At 41.7% G+C, this 25,655-nt stretch overlaps 1 pseudogene; it reads right to left on the bottom strand.

Annotated features, from left to right (window-relative positions):
• Positions 1-5,322: 5,322 nt before the first annotated feature.
• Positions 5,323-5,651, bottom strand: LOC145343535 (histone H2B-like; annotated as a pseudogene).
• Between the last annotated feature and the right edge of the window lie 20,004 nt (positions 5,652-25,655).

The following is a 25,655-nucleotide window of genomic DNA, read 5'->3' as shown; positions in this document are numbered from 1 at the left end:
GAATGGACTTACCTCGCATTATGTTGATCTTTCTCTACACCCTAGCTATAACGATAACACTATCATTCTGCACGCTCTCTTTTCTTTCTATATATACTGTATGCTTTGTCCGCATAGCATGCAAGAAACAATACTTTTCACTGTATACTAATACATGTGACAATATTAATTAAATCAAATCCTCTATAGCCATACTTGCAGCACTGTTCAGGCCCTACCATCACCAGAAAATTTAAAGAATTTTTCACCAAGGAAACCTTACCAACAAGGAGGAGAAAAATTGTCAAGACACCCATCAGTGGGATATCTCGGGGACAGATACAATTCTCCTCATCCTGACAAGATAAGGAAAATCTTCTAGAATTAAATATAACAAGTAAAGCCTGTATCAGCACCTCACCTCTCAGATAAAGAAAGGAAATCCCAGAGAGAGAGGAACAACAGGATTAGGCAATAGACAGCAGTGTATACTTTCACAAAAACATCAGAACAAAACATCCTCATAACAAGTAGAATACTGACCCACCAAGGGGAGCCCAAACTGCAAGATGGAGGACAGTCTGGAGGTCCCCATATAGGTGACCTACTCCTCCATCCATCTGAATCTGAAGAAAGACTCCAACAATGCTGAACCGAAGCACGAAGGTTCATATTCAGCCTTGCAGCAAAACAGGATAATACAGGGAACCAAGTCTCAAGAAGGAGAGTAGTCCAGATACCCCCACAAGGGGACATCTTGGGGAAAGGTTGCCTACTCCGCCTAATGTACCTTCCATCTGACCCAGATATACACAGTTATTGCTGCCCTAACCTACTCAATCAAGCTAAACTAGGATGAACGATACATTAGAATCAGGGTTGACAGGCCAAGCATACTCAAATCACTCATATGTTGAGCAAAGTAAACTGTCCCCATCTCTAGGCACCCCACTTCGGTTCCGCCATCAATGTGATTCCACCCATTTCCCCTCATCAAAGAAACCATACCCACTATTCCATGAGCCAAGTAATCACGGTCACTATCCACGCAGCCAAGTCCGTACAGAAGACTGACCCAAGAAAGGCTAGATGTCCAAGGATTAACTGTCCATGCCCAGGCATGCACCCCAGTATATATTTCCCTCTAGCACCTCTTGGTGTTATTGGAATAATGACAGAAAAGAAACTTGATCTTTTCCAGGATACATGATCTGCCTGTACCTTCACAGGAGACAAGCAAGGATTCCTTAATCCCAAAATAACAAAAGTACAAAACAAAAACAACATCAATAGTTGTAACAGGGTTTTCCTCACCCACAATGAGGACATGAGGCCATACCAACTATCTCTATATTAAATCAATACTCACCATACTGCGGTGGCATTACTCATTTTATCTATGAATAAAGTGAAGGGTACCAAAAAATATACTCCCTCAGTGTAAATGCAAGGATTATTGTACATAAAAAAAGGTAAATACCACTTAACTCTTATGTCATACAACCAATTCAGCATGCTTTCCAATAGAAAGGAGACCCCCAAACAAGTAAATATCTCCACATTGCAAATACTGAAATCCAAGAATTAGAATTTGACACCCACCCTGCTCCCCTTGTACCACACATCAAAACAAAGACTGAATGCAAATGCTAATACACATTAAACTAAGGCCTCCCTTGTTCCATTTCCATCATTGGAGTACGGCGGTGGATGAATACCAAAGAGATAAGAACATAAGAACATAAGAAATAGGAGCAGGAGTAGGCCATCCAGCCCTTCGAGCCTGCCCCGCCATTCAATAAGATCATGGCTGATCTGTCGCTGCTCAGTTCCACTTTCCCGCCCTCTCCCCATAACCTTTAATCCCTTCTCCTATCAAAAACCCATCAACCCGCGTCTTAAAAATATTTAGCGAGGCAGCCTCCACCACTTCAACAGGCAGAGAATTCCAGAGATTCACCACCCTTTGAGTGAAGAAGTTCCTCCTCAACTCCGTTCTAAACCGCCCCCCTTTTATCTTGAGGCTGTGCCCCCTAGTCCTATTGTCTTTTTTGAGCGGGAAGAGTCTTTCCACCTCTATCCTATCCATCCCATTCATCATCTTATACGTCTCAATGAGATCTCCTCTCATTCTTCTAAACTCTAACGAGTACAAGCCCAGTTTATTCAGCCTCTCCTCATAGCTCAACCCCCTCAACTCCGGTATCAGCCTAGTAAACCTCCTCTGCACTCCCTCCAAGGCCAAAATATCTTTGCGCAGGTGCGGCGCCCAAAAATGCACACAGTACTCCAGTTGCGGCCTCACCAATGCCCTATACAGCTGCAGCAAGACCTCCCTACTTTTATATTCAATCCCCTTCGCTATGAAGGCCAGCATCCCATTCGCCTTCCTGACCACCTGCTGCACCTGCAAGCTGGGTTTTTGCGACTCATGCACAAGGACCCCGAGGTCCCTCTGCACCGTCGCCTGCTGCAGTTTTTCGCCTCGTAAGTAATAGTCCTTCCTACCATTTTTCCTACCAAAGTGGACCACCTCACACTTGCCAACATTAAATTCCATTTGCCATTTCCTGGCCCATTCGCCCAGCCTATCTAGATCCTTCTGCAGACTCTCCATACCCTCCGCACAATTTACCGTTCCACCAATCTTGGTGTCATCAGCAAATTTCGACACTCTACACTCATCTATATAAATCTATATAATCTATATAAATGGTAAAAAGCTGAGGCCCCAGCACCGACCCCTGGGGCACTCCACTAGTCACCATCCGCCAATCCGAATAGCACCCGTTGACCCCCACTCTCTGCCTCCTATTTGACAACCAATCTTCTATCCACGCTAACACCCTACTCCCAACTCCATGTCCCTCGACCTTCTGCAATAACCTCGTGTGAGGCACTTTGTCAAACGCTTTCTGAAAATCTAGAAAGACCACATCCACCGGCTCTCCTCTATCCACCGCCCTAGACACATCCTCATAGAACTCCAGTAAATTTGTCAGACACGACTTCCCTTTAATGAAACCGTGCTGCGTCTGCTCTATCAAGCAATTCCCTTCAAGATGCCTCGCAATTTCCTCCTTAATGACAGATTCTAACATTTTACCTACCACAGATGTTAAACTAACCGGCCTATAATTCCCCGCCTTTTGCCTGGCACCCTTCTTAAACAACGGCGTAACATTAGCTGTTAAAATGAATAAAATGATAAAATGAACAATCCTGATTTTTGCAGTATGACAGGATAACAAGTGACAAACACCTCTGTGTTCATATAGTGCACACCCTTGTCAGGATAAATGAGTTGGATTTTCCAGCCTTGCTCATCCCAAAACCAGAAAATCCCACTCAAGGTCAACGGACCTTTGTGGTCGGTCTCTCATCCACTCCAATATAATGGGAGAGACTGTAGAATTCGCCCCAATAGTACAAAATCAGGCATCGAACCACAAGGGAACAAAGTTGAGCATTAATGATCATTTGCAGGATAATATCATCCAGAGCTTGAAAAGACCAAAACCATGACAGCTTCATTGAGCAACATCCAGGTTCCATCCAGAGTTTCACCTCCGTCATGTCATCGACCCAAAGCCCTAGAGTATCTACTAGATACTCTTTACCTAGTACCATCTACTAGGTAAAGAGAAGCCTAGTAGATGGCCAAGACCTACCATATCTGGCAGCCTTCTTGAAGAGCACCAAGGACAAGATACTATTAGACCAGTTGTCACAACTTTTGACTGACCCCAGGCCTTGAAGACCAGAGATAAAACATTCCACTCAAAATGCCCAGCCTTCAAATGAAAGTATGGCAGCCTGTTATCAGATTTGTCCAGGAATTGATCCTCAACTCTCCTGTGGGGACTAGAAACACATCTGCTTCTTCTCCGGCCTCATCTCCCCAAGTCAACCAAGATGTTTGATATACTATGCAGCAGGATTTCCAAGGACTGAAAGTAAGCCTCCAGCGAGGAAACTACCCTCTCGACTGACAGGATTCTGTTCTCCACTTCTCCATTCACTTTAGGATATCTCTCAGTACATCAATATGAGCACAATTAATCTAACGTGAGCACCACTAATCTGTGCCGGGGAGCCGTGACTGTCGTCCACAACTTCACTAGCAATGGCAGTCATCATCTCGATGCCTTCAGCATCACTGGGCCCCACCCTAGTATCTCCAACCATCTTAAACAAACAAGGATTTTTTTGACTTAACTTGGCTCCCCAAGATCTTCCAGAAACATGGCAAGGGTTATACACATTCAGATTGGATAATTATGGCTTGTACATTAGGACAGAAAAAAAGATTGAAAGATGAGTAGCACCAGAGCTCGTGAAAACAAAACTGTTCCCACACTTACATCATGTGACCCTTCCCCTTCCTGACACGTTTCTAATAAATTTCCACTGCAGTTTTTCAAAGATATTGATATTCTCCTTATTGTGTGGCGACCAGAATAGAGACAATACTCTAGCTGTGGCTTGGCTGTTTTGTTTTTGTAAAGGCTTAGCATATCTTCCTTGCTTTTGTACACTATGCATCTATTTATAAAGCCAAGGACCCAAGGTACATTGTTTTCCAAAAACATGCTTTATTCATAACATTTGTAAAAGTATAGTGCAAACTTGAAAATTACAGGAAGTGCACTAAAATTCAACTTGGTTCTGTGCATTATGTTCCACACTTAGATATATCTATACAAATCTAATACTCTTGATACTTATATCCTGGAGATACCTTTTTTCCAAGAATACATATTTTGTTCATAAAACTTGTTAAAGCACATTACAATACATTTCAATTTGAAAATTATAGAAAATGCAATAAAATTTGCCAGATCTCCACACAGCATGTTCCATTCTGAGATGCCTCTATTAGGACTCCATGTACCTTTTTAACATTCTCTTCAACTTATTCTACTGCCTTTAAGACTTATGTACTTATACTCCCAAGTCTTTGTGTTTCTACGTCCGCTTTAAAGTTATAGCATGTATTTAGTTTATATTGCCCATTCTCATTCTTCCCATCAAAGGGAATTAATTTGCACATCTCTGCTTATATTTCATGTACCACATATCTTCTCATCTCACCAGACTATGTCCTCATTAAATCTATTACCACCCCCACCCTTTTTTTACTACATTTCTAAGTTTAGTGTCACTTGCAAACCAAACATGCAGGTTCTAGCAAAGGGGTGGTCAGTGAATGCAGGGGAAAAGTGTTCCTGCAGGAATGATCCATTCATGGACCACAGTGCCTGATCAGGAGACATACTCCTCACCCAGATAGCAGCTGCTAGGTTTTACTGGGTGTATTTTTTTTCAGTGCGTTGTGCAGTTTTACATGGAGCTGGTGTACTTGGTCACTACTTTTGTTCCTTCTGAAATGGCATGCTTGGCCAATTCCCCGGGCAGCAGCAGATGCACAGCAGTCTGGATCTCCCAGGAGCAGATGGTGCTGCGCTTGTTGTAATGGACCAGGCGGGAAGCCTTACCCACTATGTGCTCGATGATGTTGTTGACGAAGCATGAACCTGCTTCATCACTTTGTAGATTTACAGACTCTCCTTCCTGGACTTCTCCCTTTTCTAACTGTTTTTCACTTGTGGCTTCTTCTGGGCTTTCTTGGCACCCTTCCTGGAAGCTTGGAGTTTCTTTTCTTCAGGCATGGTACACACAGACTGGATGCCAGCAAGTGATCAATTAAAAAACTCTACTTAAGATCTCAACTGGCCTGTGGGTAAGCAGGTTGCTTCCCTCCTGTGAGATATAATTCCACAGCCTCAGGAAGGTGACAGGTGTTCCAGCTGCTGCCTTCAATCTCCATTCACTGCTCCACCCCCCTCATTCCTCCCCTACTCACCCATCCCTGCCACTGCCAACCTATCCGAAGAGCCCTATTAAATTTAACCTGGTTGGTCACCAGGCAAAATTTGGGGGTTAGGACAGCACAGTTTGCTGCAGTGCAATGTCACACAATTTGATGACTCAAATAAGAACTTTGATAGGCCAGGTTGCAGAAAATTGCTGATGAGTGTGCACAAATAATTGTGCATGGGGAAACTCACCAGACCGCCTGCATTTAAATTCTGAGGAACGTGGAGGAGTCTGGCACAGACTTGGTGTCGGATTTTGTGCACAGCTTGGAGCCCATCCTTTTCAGTATGGAATGGGTGCCCAACTCAGACAACATGCATATGGAACAAACCATGATGCAGTATTTGACAGCCAATGTCTCAGTTTCCATTGCAACACAAGCAGCAACTGTTTTGGTTTCTTTTGTTACTCCTGAACACAAACGCATTAACCACTTAGAAGAAATTAGTAAACTCAAATGTGGGTTCTTTATACATGAAACTTAAATAGCATATGTAAAATGTCTGGGAGCTCTTGATAACACATCTTGGACACAATTCTCCGACCTTGCCTGGGCTGGGATTCTCCAGTCCCACTGCTGTGAATGGGGTTTTAGCTGAGCACCAAATTCTCTATTCTCGCTGGCAGTAGTGGCGGGACACATGAGACTGGACAATTCTGTCACTTATTTGAATGACTGCATACTGCAGACTACTTACGTGATACCTCACACAATTTTCTATCTAGTGATGCATATAGATCATAGCCACACCTACGTAAAGGTGTACCACAGCACAACCACACATTGTCGGGTTGCCACAATAGTAGGTAAAACTGCTGCCATCATGACTGTGGATAATTTGTACAAAGGGCTTTCAGGGTGTCACAAGAGTCCAGAAATCTGCTTTCCAATAGATTACCAGGTTAATCCTGGTGGCTCCATGGAGCACAAACTTTCTGCCCTCTCCTTGGAGGACACATTCATGTTCAAATTGGTGCCATTTCTCCAGTGCCCTTGCTGTTGTCACCCATGACAAGATGGTGCAGGCTAAATCCAGGCCTTCTAGGGCTCAGAGCTACTCAAGGTCATCTTTCAAGACCATTTGCAGTCTCCTCCGCTGAAAGTCAGCAGTATTCCAATCTGGTAGGATAACTTTTCATCCTTTTCCTCACTTCTCAGTTGTTTGCAACAAGGGGATCAATCTTTCTGTGGAGTAGCAACATTGTCAGATTGCCGCTCTGCTCCTGTTTTCTTACCTTAGCCTGGAGCTCCATATTTCTCTAAACCTGCTGAGAAATGTGGAGCAGAGCTGACTTTCAGTGTAGTGCAGGAGCATTGTGGAAAAGCAAGCCACAGCCTTTCTTTTTTTAAGCAGCACTAGATGCTGTATACTGGTAAGTTTTAATATCCCAGCCATTTTGACAAGGTTGGAAAGAAGGCAAATGCGGAAGGGGTAGATGGCTAGGGTCAGATGATCAGGGGTAGTCTGGTGGGGGTTAACAATCTCTTTGTGAAAACTTGTGTATTATTGACACAGATGATACAATATTAGCAACCACTGTTAAACAATAGAGAAGGAACAGTGGCCCTTCATGTTTGCAATAAACTGATTGCTTCATATCTCTCCTTGTTAGGTTTCGAGTTTGCAGATCAACATTGGGGTAGATTTTATGTGCCCTTCCCGGGTATGTTTTTGGCACTGGAGGATAGAGATATGTAAATAAAGTAGGTGCCCAGCTCACCACATTGCTGTCCATCCCTGAGTTCACAACCATAACGTGGTAGGTAAGCAGGGCCAAAGTCAGCCTGCTAGCCATATGAAAATAAATAATCAAGGGTTAACTGAGCTTGTTAACAAGGTAACTGACCCTAATAATAGGCTGTCTATGCCATCATGCAGTTGGCATGGGCAGTCAGGAAGAGTGGGCAGGTCATTCCTGTAAAATGTTTTTAAAAGTGTGGAAAGAAGGGCATATTATCTTCAGGGAGGTGCCCTTTGCACATCAGGAGACAGCCCCTTAAGCTAGAACCCTTCTTTCTTACAACCTGCCCACTCTCCATAACCCACCCCCATCCCCTCTTTGACTGGCCGAACTCTCCCTGCCCAGAACCTTTTGGATCTTCTTTTTTGATCGGCTGCAGCCCTGGCAGCACCCACTGGTGAGCTGTTGGCACTGCTGAGGCTTCCTGAAGATGGGTCTTCCTCCCCAGAGAGGGGCAGAAGTCCCATTCTCCACCAATTTACCCTGGCCACAGCGCGTTACAGCTGCAAGGCAAACTGACACGGAGCAAGTTAGCTTCAAGTGGCCTTCCTTCCAGGGATGGTGAGCCATCAGCCAACAGCCCCCCTTCACCTTGGAAAATGTAGCCTAACAAATCTGCGAGATCATTATATTTGAGTTTCTGTAATTACCAGGTAATATGAGCTATAAATTTCACAAGTGAACTTGTATTTTGAATATCTTTTCAAGGGAGGGTCTTCCAACCAAGAATATTTACATTTAATGACTTTCTGAGATTGTAGTTCTTGTCTGTGCATAAATTACAAACGTCACCTGCTCCCCCCTCCCACCCCTACTTAAATCCATCCTGGGCTAGGGTAAATTGTCTTTTTTAAGTGAAAATGTCTATCAGCATTATACGTTCACAGGCTTATGGTTTGAACGTGACATATTCTATCTAGGAATACAGCAGATTTACATAAAGCACACACAAAGCAATGTACATGTAGTGAATGGCATCCTGTATGATAGGGAAGTCTGTAATACTTGCAAACTCCATGCTCACTCCACTTGCTCCTCTGGCAAGAAGGAATAAGGTGGAGCCATCTTTCTTTGTATGATTAGCTTCAGTGACCTCCCTTATAAAGCAGTGCAAAATGTAGCTACTATGTCCAATAGCAATATGGCATTGTGGGTCTTGCTGTGCTCTGATGTTGGAGCTGTCTGCAGATGTTGGCAGAAATCAATGCCAACCTCCTTAATGAAGCACAGATGCTTCACATCATTGAATTTGAAAGAGGAGGATTGTTCTCTAAGAACCATGTGCAGATGATCTCCTACTTAGAGGGCTCCTCACTTGCTACTCCTCCCTATTCTAGAATCTCGATTTGCTCTGTGTGGTCTCTGTTCAGTCTCAATTCAAAGTGGAAAACCTACAAGACAACTCGTGTAGGTGCCACTGGTTTATGCTGAAACCTTGAAGTCAGCAAAAAAACTACTTCAGCACCTGCCAGACTACTTCATAAATTTTTGAAACTTTAAGCCAGCTAAAGCAGCGGAAACATGCAGAACTGCAGCAGCAGCCAGAGGAAATAAAATAGCAACTAACTTGCAAGTAATTGATAACACTTGATGTTTAGGGGGACAAAGTCCTCCCAAGAACAAGGGCAATCTTGCCCCAAGGGGGCCGAAGGGAAAAAAAATCAATCAGTAAAGACACTTTCAGTAGTGAGAGGTGAAAGAAGGGATAGGCTGTTTGCTGATGTCAGAAATTCCGATGCTAGCATAAAATCAATGCTGTATATTGAGTGAAACCGTTATCTGTGTGGACACTGTACGTTCTCCCCATGTCTGTATGGGTTTCCTCCAGGTGCTCCTGTTTCCTCCCAGAATCAAAAAATGTGCTGGTTAGATGGATTGGTCATGCTCAATTGCCCCTTAGTGTCTCAAGATGTGTAGGTTACATGGATTACCCATGGGAAATGTGTGGCGTTGCAGGGAAACAGCAGGGGTGAGGGCTTGGGTAAAATACTCTGTCAGAGAATCAGTGCAGGTCTGATGGGCCAAATGGCCTTTTCTGCACAGATTCTATGATCATCTGCTTTCTCTGTATATTGCCTGCGAATGTTACATGTGTATGCACTAATCCCTTTACCAACATGATATCTGCCACACATCAAAATTATGCTCTGTGCCATACACAATATTTTGGAACTTTAACAAGCTTTGGTGCCTAAAATCAGGTGATACCAAAAGTAATTTCAGTGCCTCTGTCTTTGAACACTCAAGGAAACCATTCTTTTCTAGTGCTGTACCACTACCTTTGATTAACACTGCCACACTCCAACCCATTTTATGCCTTTCCAAAACTTCCCAGGAATATTAACTTCCCAGGTCTAATAAGAACATAAAGTATTGCTCAAAAAAGACATGCTGCCAAAGCTTTTTTGTCTTGCACTCATCAGGACAAGTCACAAAAATGCCAGATTTCAAAGAGAGCAACGATTTATACTGCATGAGAAAAGGGTGCTGATTGATTGGCAAGTTGACTCAGACTGGGTGAAGCATGACATGGAGAATGCACCAGGGAACAGCTGCCCCAACACTTTCGTTTAATTCAAAAAAGGTACACTCTCTGGAAATGTAACTTTGCCTGCAAAGGTCAGGTTCTTTCCATGGAATCCCTACTGTGCAGAAGAGGCCATTCAACCCATTGAGTCTGCACCATCTTGGGTAAGATGCCAGAGCATCTTACCCAAGCCCTCTCCCCTGCCCTATCCCTGTAACCCCACACATTCACCATGGCCAATCCACCTAATCTGCACACATCTGGATTGTGGAAGGAAACTTGTGCACCTGGAGGAAACCCACACAGAATGTGCAAACTTCACACAGGTAATCACCCAAGACTGGAAAAAGTCCCTGGAGCTATGAGGCAGCAGTGACCTCTGTGTCACTCCTAAAATTACTCATTTGGATAACTAGTAAAGACACAATAGGTTGAATTGACTCTCATGCTGCACTGTAACATTTTTGTGTTATGCCTTGGCCATTCCTATCTAACTCCCCTTTTGGTGATGTGGTAAGTGTTAATTACTGCCAATCAACCTTGCCAGTACTGAATATTAACGATCATCCTGAAAATCTCCAACCTCGTCCGTGGCTGGGATTCTCCGGTACTGCTGCAGTGAATGGAGTTTTAGCTAAGTGCCAAATTCTTCATTCTTCCTGACAGCAGGGAGCCATGGATGAGATTGGAGAATCCTGCCATAGAGTCCCATTTCTTCAAGTTGTAATTGTTGTTGGAGATCTTGAAAATGACAAAGATTTTTTTAAACTTTTTCTTTCGGTCTTTCCTGCTCTCTCTCAATCCAATTTTTTTTACTTCTCCATTTCTCTTCCTGTATCTGAAGTCAAATTCGTCTTGTTTTAATACACATTTTCTCCTTAGTGCTATTTCTACAATCCTTTATTCCAATTGTTTAAGGATATACACTGTTGCTTGCCCTGTGCAAATGCTGTTTCCTTTGCTGCAGACTTATCAGCTCAGACTTTCAACAAGTCGAACACAAAACAATTATAAACCTAAACCTAAGCATGCAAAGGCATTCTTAACAAATGGTGCTCACCATCAGATTCACTCCTACAGCAAATTATAATCCATAATTATCTCTAATGAATTATCATTTAGTCACTATTAAGATGTAAAATTTGTTATAATCTTATATGTTATAAATATTGGAATATAAATTCAATTAGTTAGCATTATGAAAGAAAAAAAATCACAACACATTTTTAAAAGTTCTATATTGTAGAACAACAGACATAAAATATACTTTGTGTTACCTTTTTTGTATTATATGTCCCACAACCTTTTGGTAATTTTAGGAATCCAAAGCAGTAGGACATGTCTAAATCTTGTTTCTTGCCAGCTTCTGTAACATTTTGCAATCAGTTTGTCGAACCTTTTATTACATGTTAAGACAGCAGCTCTTCTAATTTCTAGAATCTTATCCCAGTTGGATATTGCTGTTTTTATGGTAACGTGCTTACATAAAGTGGGCATCAGGATGAAGGACAGCTTTGCAATGTTATACTTGCCAATCACAATGGGACCTCTTACTCTAGTGATGCAGAAGGCTACATAAAATTAACCAGGTAATAGCTGCTACAGGTTACGGTAATTGAAAACTTCATAGTTATATTGGAAAGTGCACTTAAGGTTCACCGATCATTTTTTGTGAAATTTAAGGAGTGTCATACATCAGTCCATTAACTATGCCCTCTTCAGCAGCGCATTATGACAAATGACTCCTGACTGTGAAAGGAACAATCTCTTATTTGATTTTAGTTCCATTTGTCATCTCAAAGCTTTTCAAGATAATTACAGAAATAGCACCTGCATGTTATTTTTATGACACGTCTGTGTAGGCAGAAAACACCTATGCTATAATTTAACTGTGTGGTAGACTATATATAAGGATGACACACCAATTTTGTACTAACAGGTAACACTGATGTGGCTCCATTACAATTGCAGTTCAGGCTCATTTCTTAAACTTCTTTGAATAAATCGTCTAAGTGTCTAGGGTAGCAAAATAGATAATAAGTTGAGTTGGAGGGAACAGTGTACAGATGTGGTGGCCAATTGACCCACACAATCATACTAGCTCAGAAAATTAAAATCTTTGAGTAGATCCTACAACCATGAAACTTTCTTATATGGCTGTAGTTTGGAGAGCTTTCCTTTTTGGGTGCCTTGTCTGTCACCATTGTCAAAGAAAAGTAGATTGTTTAAGAGTACAGATATTATTGAACCAGGCAGAAAGGATATTTGATGAGCAAATCCTTCTTGCTGAAATCTGCTCTCAAAGAATTTTGACAAAAGCAAAGAGTGTCATGAAAAATGAAAAACGCCCCTCGTTTTAGTATTACTGCTATCACTCAGATGCAAGACAACTCAATTCCTAAACTCATTTGTGCCTTCCTCTTTTTGAACTTTTAACAGGAGTTTGATGCATGGAGGAGCATTTGCACTCAGGTGAAACTCACTGACTGGTTATTTTAACTTATTGGAATAGTTCTCTTTTTTAAATATATATTTAAATAAAGTTAGAACTCTATGATAGTGTAATTTCCTTTTATTGTTATTATTCATTTATAAGTATCTTTTTCATAAATGATTAGTGTTATATGGAAAAAATTTCCATATGAATTTTTGTATGGAGGGTTAGGAGAAATTAAATTGAACTGAAGATCAACTGAATTCTGTGCTGATGTGGTGGGTGAGAAAATAGACATTTGACTACATATAAACTGCAATACTTTGTACATTTATTGTACAAAGGTAGAAAGAGTTCTACCTTTTCACATGCTAAGGTTTCTGTTTCACCATATACATGTTTAGTGTCTTATTCCAAACAACTACACTTATTTAAATATCACAGAGACCCAGTAAGTGCTCTCAAACATCTATACACACTACTCCCTTTGTGGTCTCGATGAAGGTGAAGGCAAGCTGCTCACTTCTCTAGCTCTATGGTGGTGGTCAGTCTCACCATGCTTGGACAAATTGGGGCTCTCCCTGCAATTGTAGCACCTGCATCTCTAGCCAACCCCTCACAGCAAGTATGTGCCCTTGAGGTGTTATCCTGGTGGCTGGTTGTAGTGTGGTACCACTGTCACAGATCTGCCACAGTTAGTTCAGGGACCATAGCTCTTTTAGCCCTACTGCTATGGATCCAGTACCACTGCATAAGAGATCTCATATCTCTTGCACATACTGCCACAGGGGGGTCACCATGAGGCTGACAATTCTCTCAACTGCTCATCATGTACTCTTCAACCCAATACATAACTGAGGCCAGGACCACTTTGAACATCTCTATTCTTAGTGCATAAGCTTGCAATAATTCCAAGTAATTCAGCCAGGTGGTCATTTATCTGCCAGTACAAGTCCAAATACTCAGCACCAAAGGGAGAATCCTGGTGTTGAGCCTCACTGCTCCATGATATAAGATTGAACATGTGTGCTTATCAGAGGATTCCTAGGCATAAACTTCATGGAATGCAAGGCTAGTGAGGAACTGGGCTGCTCTGCATTAGGCATAAGAGGGAATGTTTTGCCTAGCACAGGTTTGATGGCCTAAACATTGTATTCTAGATGGCAAACTACATCCCTAGTTGCAACAGTAAAGGCCCAAGAGTTTCCAAAGAATTCATGCCCTGCTTTCCAATATTTTTGACAGCATGCCTGGGAGTCCTCAGTGTACTGGGTCCTCTGAAGAGGATGCATTGAGATGGGTGTTACGTGCGTGAAAGGGTCCAAGTTGGAATGAGGTCTGAGGCAGATAAACTGTGCTGATGTGGTAACTTCCAGAACTATATGAGCAGTAGCCTGATGTCTCTTTAAAAGTCAGTGAATTTCCAGGGTCAACAGCAAAAGACTGGCACAGGAGGGTTCATAAAGGATAGGGTAGAGTGACAACATTGGCTTAGAGCAATGAACTCAGACTAACTGATGATTTCAATAAGCGTACACTGACAATTGGTTAGCTCACACAGGGCAAAAATGTTTCAGCCAAAGTTAACAGTATCTACACTGTAAGGGCCACTGTTCACCTCCAGTGGACTCCCGAGATGACCTCCAAGTAGATCTTTGAGTGTGACACCTTTAACTACCCTTTTGTTGGGCAATAGATTGGAAGAAGCAGCTTCCACCCCCAATGTCTTCCTGGCTGAACCCAAGCCCACACCTAGTCAGAACTTGAAAACTAAACCTGGAGACTGCGCTGGCCTCCAAGATACAAAAGTCAATTTGAAGGTGGGCCTACATTTGGGAAGTCGCAGAAGGGCCCAACTGACCTGGGCCATCAAGAAAATTCATCCTAAATTATTTAAAGTTTATGAATTGGCATTTCAGAAATGATTTAGACTTTACCAAAAATAAAGCAATCCACCTTTCACCAACCCCCATCACACAAGCATTGCCTTATCCCGCAACCATTCCTTAATTACCTGCATACACAGGCTCTTGAACATCTTCCTCAGCCTACCTCATGTTTATCTAATACATTGTCTTTCACATCCTATCCTGTACTGTCCTATTAATCTATCATTCCTGTTCCCATCATTGTCACTGTAATTAATCTCTCCAAAGGAAAGCCTGCTTTGTATTTCCTCTGCAAACTTCCCTAACTCTATATCTATAACTTTGTGCATCTAAACATGATGATATTTCAGAATCAGTGGAAAAACCATCAGTCATCACATCAGAGCCCTCAGAAACCTCCTGTAAACAGCAGGTAGCCAATTAAGGTAAATTAATAGCCTATTAAGACCAATTATCAGAGCCTGACTGGAATTTTCCTCAACGATATGAAGAAAAGATGAGGTGCCAGGGGGTGATCTCCCCAGTGGCAGGCCAGGGATGCAGCACAGTGCATCAGGTAGATTTTGAGGACCACCTGCTTGTGGCTACAGGCTAACCTATGGAGGAGTCAATTCTCCATGATGATGGCCCAGCGGCTGTGGTCATTTTTAAATGAAATGTCTTGAATGTGCTGAGAGGGTGAGTCAGCAGCTCCTTCCAAATGGAGGGCTTCCTAGATGGATGCACCCTCTGACCAATAATTGGCCAATTCAGGGGAAAATCCCTGCTGAGTGACTGTTCTCCAAACAGAACAAGGTTGAGACTCTCATTTCGTCTCATCAGGGTCCTGACTCAAAACCCAGGCTTGGAAGAAGCTTCCATTGTGCATTTAAGCTCATGTCACTTTTCACCACTTGAAGACAATTTTTGTATTACATTATACTGCGAATGTAATATTCCAGACTTCTCATTGCAATATTCATTGTGCAGGCAATTTCCATTTCCTTGTCCAGTCCATTATAATTTTGTTTCACTCCAGATACTTTAATTTGTGCCTAACACAAAAGTCCACTTCCACTAGTGAACCAATTTGCCAGAAATAGAAAAATAGGGCGGGATTTTACAGCCTCACGTGACCCAAGACTGGAAAACCCTTTGAGGTCAATGGACCTTCCCCTTGTCCACCCTGATTCCTGGCAGAATTGCAACAATAGGCTTGAAGCGAAGTCCTACTAATTTGAAAACCAGAGTATTTTTTTTACAGCCAGTCACAAAAATCACTTCCAGTATTTCCTCGCAGCTATCCCTGCAGTGTTAGTACTACCTTGGGCATGTGCCCATTGGACATCATGGTTATGACTTTCCAGGGCTTATATTTTTATATATTTTCTTGGAAGGCAATCACTTTGTATCCCTTCAGTTTCACTGCCTTTCCTTCCACGTTAAAAGTACTTGCAGAAACTCTGACATGTTATTCAAAAGGCAGCACAGTAGCACAATAGTTAGCACTACTGCCTCACAGGGATCCAAGTTTGTTTCCCAGCTTGAGTCACTGTCTGTGCGGAGTCTGCACATTCTCCTTGTGTCTGCGTGTTTCCTGTGTGCTGGTTAAGTGCATTGGTCATGCCAAATTCTCCCTCAGTGTACCCGGACAGGCGCTGGAGCGTGGCAAGCATGACAGTTACTTAATTGCAGTGTTAATGTAAGCCTACTTATGACACCAATAAATAAACTTAAACAAAAGATACTTGTCTTTATTTTCATACCGTTATTTTTTGATTTTCTCCCTAGTGTTGAAATGTCAAAGTATGATACATGTGAGACTCTCCCAAATTGAACTAGTTGCCTATGACTGACATCCCTAAGTTGCTTCACATCTAACTAATCTACTTTTATCAATGAGGAGAAATTGCATATAAAATATACTGGTATTGGATTACAATAATCATAACGTGAAATGTTATGAGAAAAAGGAATTAATTGTTATATAAAGTGATTTCATGTGTACAGTAATCTTCACAATAAAGAACATTATACTATTCTGAAAATTATAAATATTGCTGTCCATCAGTGAGTCAGTCTTTCATTGCTACGTGAAAACCTTTGAATGTTTTATTACATCAAAGTACTATGTAAATAGCAGTCATTGTTGAAAGGAAAGATGAAAAAATCAATAGAGAAATGAAAGCCTGGAGGAGGAATCCATCCTAACATCTCATGCAGCAAAAATGTAAACATTGCCCAGGTAGTCTGATTGCTTCGTCAAGTTGTGTGACCATCTTACGTGCAACACGAAATTGTGTAAGTGCTTTCAATGAAATTCTGCAGCAAGTATCTGTTGCCAATTCCATTCAGATAAAAAAGGCTTATAAGATACTCCTGTTAGCACTGTATGTGGCACAGTAAATGGAACTAATTGCTTTGAGTGACAAAATGGAGCATTTTACACAGATTAAGATCTCAATCATGTTGCCTAAAAAAGCACTAAGCAGATGGAATGCGCTTTTCCACAGGAACCTAGCAAGAGGAGTTGCCAGTTCAGTGAAATCATGGCTTATCTGTAACTAACTCGATTTGCCTTCTTTGGTTATGTAACCATAATACCCTTGTCTGTCAAAAATCCATCACTTCCAGATGAGTGTTTCAAATGATTTCCAACAGCTTAAATTTCTAAATTCCCACTCCTATTTGTATAAATGCTTCCTGAGATCACCTCTGAATGGTCTAGCTATAATTTTAAAGTTATGCCTTGTTGTCCTGAGCTTTTCCAGAAAAGGAAATAGTTTCTCCCTTCTACACTATCAAATCCTTTAATCATCTTAAACTCTCCTTTAATCTTCTTTATCTTTACATGAAGGAAGATAATACCACAAATCTCAGCTGCACCACCTCTTTATAGTTAGATTCTGGCAGAGACCAAGAGACTTAGAAGCAAACATAGGGGAGAAGAAAATTAGTTTTAGCACATCTTTGGGTATGAGATGGACAATCCATTCAGAAGCTGGAATCAGTCCCAACATGGACTTGGGGCCTCCTCACCATAATTCTAAGAGTTACAAACACCAGCCATTTATTCAGAGGCAGCTTGTCAGATGTTTCGGATCACCCAGGTTGATAAGGTTGTTAAGAAGGCGTACGGTGTATTAGCTTTTATTGGAAGAGGGATTGAATTTCGGAGCCGTGAGGTCATGTTGTAACTGTACAAAACTCTGGTGCGGCTGCACTTGGAGTATTGCGTACAGTTCTGGTCGCCGCATTATAAGAAGGGTGTGGAGGCATTGGAAAGGGTGCAGAGGAGGTTTACCAGGATGATGCCTGGTATGGTGGGTATGTCTTATGAGGAAAGACTGAGGGACTTGAGGTTATTTTCGTTAGAAAGAAGAAGGTTAAGTGGTGACCTAATTGAGGCATACATGATGATCAGAGGGTTAGATAGGGTGGATAGTGAGAGACTTTTTCCTCAGATGGTGATGGCTAACACGAGGGGACATAGCTGTAAATTAAGGGTGGTAATTACAGGACTTTATTCAGTGGATAATAGGGGCATGGAATGCCCTGCCTGCAGCAGTTGTGGACTCGCCAACTTTAAGGGTGTTCAAATGGTCAGTGGGTAGGCATATGGATAACATTGGAAAAGTTTAGGTTAGAGGGTCATTAGATTGGTTCCACTGGTTGGCGCAACATCGAGGGCCAAAGAGCCTGTACTGCGCTGTAATATTCTATGTTCTATCTTGGGCTGGTTTTTATGGTAGCAGCGACCTTCAGGGAGATCTGAAAAGAAAACAGCTGATGAAAGTGACAAGGAAAAAGTAACTGCAAACCGCAACAGCCTGCAATGTTGCTGCAGAGGGGTGCCCTCACAGATTTCAAATTCAGGTAAATCAAAAAGCTTGGCAAGGGGGGGTTGGTATGTTCACAGTGCTACACAGACTTACACACCTGCGAAGCCATCACCACTATCTGCACAGTGTTCTTCATTGATATCACTGAAGAATGCCACACTGGCCACACAGATTGATGTCTGTGGCACTGCCTGTCCTTGCAGAATTGACACAAGTCTATCCTATTGGCGCAAATGATTTTCATCCTTTTATTTTTTTGGCAGCCTCCAGCACTCCTCTAAGGACTGATGGTTAAGCTGCAGAAGAATCCAAAAATATAAGCACAACATACTCAGCACTGCTGAATTTCAGAGATATTAGACCCCTCATCTGCAAACGCAGAGTACCCATCACCTGTTTGCTGCAGCTAGCCTGACAATTGATACTTTTGGCACAGCTCTGGTATATGGGAAATAATCCCATGAAATTTGTGTTTCCGGTCTATTTTGCATACAAACAGTGGGCTAAATAGAGTCCAGTTTTGTCCAGTGAGGAGAGCAAATAAAAGCAACAGTAAAAAAAATCTTTGATTAATATAGTTTCAAACTGCAGATTTTCCAACTACCTTGATGGTTTTTCTATGATGATGAATTGAATAATATGGTTATCCCCATAGCAACAGGACACGCCTATGGTTAATAAATTTTATGCTCTCCATACAGCAGAATTAAGCAAGGAATTCATGCAAGTATCAGTTTAAAGGCAACAGGTGTGAACCTGAAGTTCAGGTAGTATAAACTTCGTTCCAGGATGAAAGTATAAATGTTGTTTTCAGATTAATTAACTTCCTTCTCAATTTTCATTTATTTTGGTTTCATGGGCTTTTGCCTTCATTGAAGACTTCAATTGAATGGAGCTGTCTGAACAGATGTCTCCATTTGTCAATTGGACTCTAATATTACTCAGCCTGAGACATAATTCAAAAAAACATACGGAGTAGATTTTCAACTTGATGTCCAGGTGCAAAACAAGCAAATTATCCACAAATGACCCGATTTTTATTTCCACATTGAGCGGAAATCAAAATTGGATGGTTTCTATTATGAACTGCCATTGCACAATGCCAGTTTTACATCTGCAAAGCAAAGTAAAAAGCTAACACACACAGTAGAAACCCCAATATGCTAATACTTCCCTAGTGGCAGGATTCCTGAGCTCACCCATCCAATTTGTAGAAGAGGTATGCCAATGTGCATTTTTATGAATATCTTTCCATGGGGTGTGGGCATCACTGGATATTTATTGCCAAGTTATTACTAATCCCTAAATCGCTCTTGAAAAGGTGCTGGTGGTGGTGAGCCATATTTTTGAATAGTTCTGTTAGGGAGTTCCAAGATGGTGACTTAGCAACAGTAATTAAGTTAGGATGGTGTATGTGGCTTGGAGAGGAATTTGCTGGTGATTGTTTCCCACCAACCTGCTGTCCTTGTCCTTCAAGGTAGTAAAGGTGAAAAGTCCTGTCAAAGAAAGTGAGTTGCTGCAGTGTATCTTGTAGATGATACGCCTGTTGCAATTGTGTGTTGCTGGCAGTGAGTGAGTTTTGAAGGTGGTGGTGGGTGGGGTGCCAATTAAGTGGTGTGCTTTGTCCTGGATGGTGACAAGCTCCTTGTCTGTTGTTGCAGCTGCACTCACCCAGGCAAGTAGAGTGTATTTCATCCTGACTTGTGCCTTGTAGACGGTGGATGTGTACTCTCTGTAGAATTCCTACTCTGACCTGCTCTTCCAGCCACAATATTTACATAGTTGGTTCAGTTCAGTTTCTGGTCAAAGGTAATGCCCAGGATATTGATAGCAAGGGATTCAGAAATAGTATTGCCATTGAATGTCACTGGGAGATCGTTAGATTCTACCTTGTTGAAGATGGTCATTGCCTGACACTTCTTTGACACAAATGTTATTTGCCACTTATCAGTCCAAGCCTAAATATTGTCCGGATCTTTCTGCTTTTTGAAGTAAACAAAGAAAATACAACACACAGGCATAATCTAGCCCAAGGCAAAATAAGCTCCTGCACTGAATTTCATGAGTTTGAGCAAGGGGCCATCCCAGCTCACAGCTCACCTACAGAAGTGGGGGAAAACCAACAAACTGGGATTGGCCTGCTTTAGAGTTTCTCTTCAGACAAAGCAGCTAGTGTTATTACACAGATTGTTTGGAAGTGTGTTTTTTCAAGCTGTAAACAGATTTCTGCTTGCGCACTGAAGATCCTCCCTAATTTTTCATCCTTCTATGTTTTCTTTCACTGAAATCCAACATTTTGGCTGAGGCATATTTTACTGGAGTCACTACTTCACTCTAGCCAGTAACTGAGCTATGTACACTGCACAGGCTGATTTTCAAAGTTCAAAGAAGGAAACAACTCTTCCTGCAGCTAAATAGGTTGCTATGGTATTATGCTTCAATGTCACAGGATAACTTCCAGACCAGCATAGGGGATATCTGCCAATCTTTTATTCATTCCTTTATAAGGAGTTTGAATAATGCTATGCATGCCAGAGAAAGTCTTTATCAGTTTTCCTGTGAAATGACAGAATAACCAGAGAGCACAGAGCTTTGTATCATCTGACAGTTTTCCCATGGATAGAGTGTAATATAAAAGGAACTGTACATAAATGGCATTCCAGAAATGTGCAGTTAGTTTCAGACCCAAAGAAATCATATTCTACCCATCCCAAATGATTTTTGAAACCAGCCTTTGATTGAAATTTCATTTTGAGATAATGGTCATTTTCTTTAAATGACTGCGTCACAATTCCACAGACCTGAGGGGAGGAATTTAATCCAATCCATCGTGGCAGGAATCATGGCAGCTGTGTTGACTTACGCATGAGAGAGGCCTGGCTCAGTCTGCCCACAGCAGCAAATTATTTCCCCCCGTCTCATTGTTTAAGTCAGAGTGCGGAAGGGGTTGACATGCAATTCCAGCTGCCTCCAACGGAATATCAATTAAACCCATTAATGAATCAATTGACTGGCATTATCACTGAGCCCACCAGAATTGTAATGTTAATATAAGCCTACTTGTGACACGAATCAATAAACCTTTGACCAAAAATATAAGTTAGGGACTGTCAAGCCGATTGAACTATTCAATTTTCTTATCCAGTAACAGCACACACTTGCACACAAACACTGGCATGAGGACGTGCACATACACCAACACACAAACATACACACCCTCCTTTAAATAACACAATTGTCTCCAATCACACTTAACCAAAGTAACATTCATTCTCATCCAGATGCAATCAGTGATTCTAAAAGGAAGCAGTCTGTTTGATGACGCCAATCACTGCCTTAGCTAAACTCAGACCTTGCGTCGTTCGGAAAACTTCACGTTTTAAACAATTCAACTATTGACAGAATCATGTTCACCAATTTCTGACAGCACAAATAGAAGCCAATCAGCCCATCACCAGGTCTCCAATTGTATAGGGTGTTGGTGAGACCCCGGCCGCAATTTTACCAGCCCAATTGTCATTGGGTGAGGGGCAGACCATGAAAACGTCTGTTGCCCTCAGGCAGGACGTTATGGTTTTGTGATGAGCATGGCCATTAAACGAGTGGAGCGGCACAGTGGTTAGCATTGCTACCTCACAGCACCAGAGACCCGGGGTCGATTCCGGACTTAAATCACTGTCTGTGTGTTCTTCCCATGTTTGCGTGGGTTTCCTCCGGGTTCTCTGATTTCCTCCCATGTTCCAAAGATACCCAGGTTAGATGGATTGGCCATGCTAAAATTGACGCTATGGTCAGGAGGTTGGCAAGTTAAATACATGAGGTTACAGAGATAGGGCATGGAGGGGATTGTGATCAGTGCAGACCCAATGGGCCAAATGGCCTCTTTCTGTAGTGTAGTGATTCTATGATTCTAAGGGATTAAAAGGGAGGACCCAGGTCTTTCGCTGTACCTCTCAGACTGTTAAGCAAGCCCTGGGGGGGTGTGGGGAAGGGGGGTGTGATGGTATCTGTTGTTAGGCACTCTACTGAAAACCAGCCCCCACTGTTTCTTCTGACCACCCCCCTCCAACTCATCTCCTGCTACACTTGCCCCTGCAAACCCATTCCACCCTAACTCACCTTTGGCCTGGGTTCCTTAGCAATCCTGAGCGTCCAGGAGTGCATTGCCAGTAGCTATCCCCACTTTCTTTGGCACTGAAGGCAATAAGAAACAGTGGGCCTATCCCATAGAACGGACGAGGATTCCTCACTGGTTCTCTGACTTGTAAGTGAGACATCCCAAGTCTACACCCATGTACAACAGGCTTATTAAATCCCACCTAAGATATCTAGGCAATCAGCCTATCCTAGATGAGGTTCGCTATCTCTCAGGCAGCCACGATGCCATTACTCTACAATAGTTTATGATATCTTGAGGGTTTCAAGAAAATGAATGAATGGATTTTGACAGACCAAGTATATCTACTGCACGCCTTAACTGATACATTGAATCGGAAACTGCCAACAATAAGCTAAATGCAGATTCAATGAGGTTCATGCCACCACATCACTTACTGTAGAGTGCACAATGAGGATTCTGAAGCAACAATCTTATTGTTTATACTCAGCCAAAGTATTTCTCTGTCATCCAGCCAAAGCTTCAAAAGACCATCATGGGATGATGTGTGTCTCTCAATGAGAAACTGGCAAAATGGAATTGTGGAGAAGGAAACTGTTCTCTACAGGAGTTGGTAATGGACCCATCTTAGTTTGCAAGTAACCTTTCATTTGAAGGTTGAGATAAACTGCCAATGTAAAACATATCCCATGTTGACAACTCACCAATTCAAATGCATCTGAAAGGTTCTTAAAGGTCTGTGCCCAAAACTGGGAAATGACCGGCAGATGCCTGAGTTCCCTGAAGATCGAGTTTTTAAGCTGTTGATTGAGCAGTTTCACAATTAAACATTCGCAGAGTAAATTCTCTTCCCCAGTGTTGGTCTGAGACCATGGCAAATTAGGGAAATAATGGCGAGATGAAACAACTTGTAAATAAAAACAACACTTTCTCCAGGGATTGTCAGCAGCATTTCACGTTGGTTGTGGCTTAACAGGCAATCCCTTTAAATGTCATCTGTTAGCCCACATGTAGGACAAGTTTTCCTGAGTCACTCAAGGCAAACTAATATTGCAGCATGGGTCTCAAAGAGCCCCACGGTCCCTTATTTGTACATGCTCATGTCTGAAAAAAAGCATTAAAGTTCTTTGCACATGTAAATGAGTTTCAACTGTGGGCATGTTGCCTTTTATGGCCTTTACGAATATGGAAGAAACGCACTGTACACTGAGTCAGTACTTGCTGCCAGCTGTTTAACTGACAAAAAACTGTTGCTGCATTTTTAAGACAGGGGAAAATGTTGAAAAATGATTTTCATTTCACTACCACATTTGCAGTGGCCTGGTCTCAAAGTATTTCCTTTTATTTGTGTTCTCTTCAGTTGTAGGTCTGTTTGCTCCTTCCTACTGTCCATCCTGTAGGATTCCTAGGACTTCCACTGTAACATTCAAGAACCTATAATAACAATTACAAGCACTTTTAAATTCCAAGGAGGCCAAATAATTTACAAGATACGAAAAATGAATAGCTCAAGGGCCCTTTAAATTTGAAATGGCAGCTATCCAAGATTTAGTCCAACCATGTTTAATATGCAATAGCAGGGAGTGGTGTTAGCCACTGATCAGATCAGGAAATAGCATCAGCATCATTATGATGTCGCTTTATCCCCCAACTTAAATTCATTTGCAAGGCTTACATCATTTCAGAAGGGAGCTCAGCCTACCAGGATTAATATCCAAAAACGTGATGCTGAGGATTGTGTTGCACAATTTCACAATTGTTCTGAATGAGGAAGAAGCTCAATTCAAAGGAGGACCACATGAAGATCATTTGTCAAAGTGCACCAGCATTGGCAGCAACACTTGTGGTGATGATAGCTATAGCTCTGCTGGGATTTGGTCTCTGAGTTATGCAACATCCTTGTGACAATTGGGAACATTTCTGACTGAAGTTGCTGCTATTGCACAGTTTGTAGCAGTTGCTGTAGATCACTCATGGAAGACCTGTGAAGGATATTACAAATGCCTATTGCACTACCGTTAATCTCTGTTGGCATGTAGATCCAGTAGGATATCAACTGTAGCCTAAACATACTAAGTCAATAAAGAGCTTCAAAAGTCATCAAATATTAGAATGCATATTAACTTTGTCCTTTGTAATATTGACTTACCAGGACAGGCCTAATTCCTCAGGACTCTGATGATGAGTGCCTTTACTTGAAGTGGCTCAGTTAAGATGAGTACATACCCTGAACATTTCCATGTCATCTGAAATTGGAAGCATTAGCAATTACTCCACTTTGTATTTACATGCATATGTATACAAAATACATAACACTGAAATACACACTGTCATGTGTGAATGTGGATGTGTATGATGTAAATGGTTCCTGTCTTTCTCAATTCAGAGAGAGGTATATGCAACTGTAAAACTAAACTACATCACATAAACACCTGTCAGGGTTGACCTTAGAGCTAGACAGGTACTAGTAAATAGCTACAATAGGGCATTAATGCTGTCAGCTAAGTGAAAGCATGATAATAGAAAAGCACAAACACCAGGTTAGGTTTCCAGTGAAAAACAGCTGCTACATTGCAGACAATATTGAGATGCTGAACATAGCACATCCCTGTTAAATTCACATCTCCTGTTTTGAAACTAGCATTGACGTAGATATTTAGTACATCTCTGGGATAATTAGCGTGTCATTAATAACCAGGTGAAAGTGGCTGTTATAAAATTTAATGGTTTCCTTCTGTGGTTTTTCTTCAAAAACCAAATGATCTTGCTTTTAAACTATTTATTGTTATAACAAAATTCTGTTCGAAGTAGATATGCTTGGATTAGCAAACCAGCAGTTCACAGCAGGTGTATGTAATACCAATCCTTCCCAGCTGTTCTTTCATTCATTCCTGTGACTTCTGAAAATATCAGCACCATTGAATACAAAACATATTTTCCTCATTTTGATTGTAGCTATTAAAATTTGAAAGGTTCACGTTTAAGAAAAACTTCCTAAAATGCATAGGATTGGATTTTAAAGCCACTTTTACTTGGGTGAGCTGAGTGTATAATCGAAAAAGTATAAGATTTAATTCAAAATGCCTAGTACATTGTATGTAGCTCAACATCACTGGGGAATTAATGAAATGAAAGTGTGTGTCATTTCCTGGTCTCTATCTGGGGAGTGAATATCCCCTAAAGTATATTTAAGTGAAGCAAACACCAACAAATAGAAATCTGATTATCACTGTAAACTGTACTCAGTACTACTGTAAACCAATGA

The sequence above is a fragment of the Carcharhinus amblyrhynchos genome, chromosome 5 (assembly GCF_965287045.1).
Source record: "Carcharhinus amblyrhynchos chromosome 5, sCarAmb.v2.hapA, whole genome shotgun sequence".
NCBI lineage: Eukaryota > Metazoa > Chordata > Chondrichthyes > Carcharhiniformes > Carcharhinidae > Carcharhinus > Carcharhinus amblyrhynchos.
The sequence above is the reverse complement of the archived record's forward strand: the minus strand, read 5'-3'. Positions and strand labels throughout refer to the sequence as shown.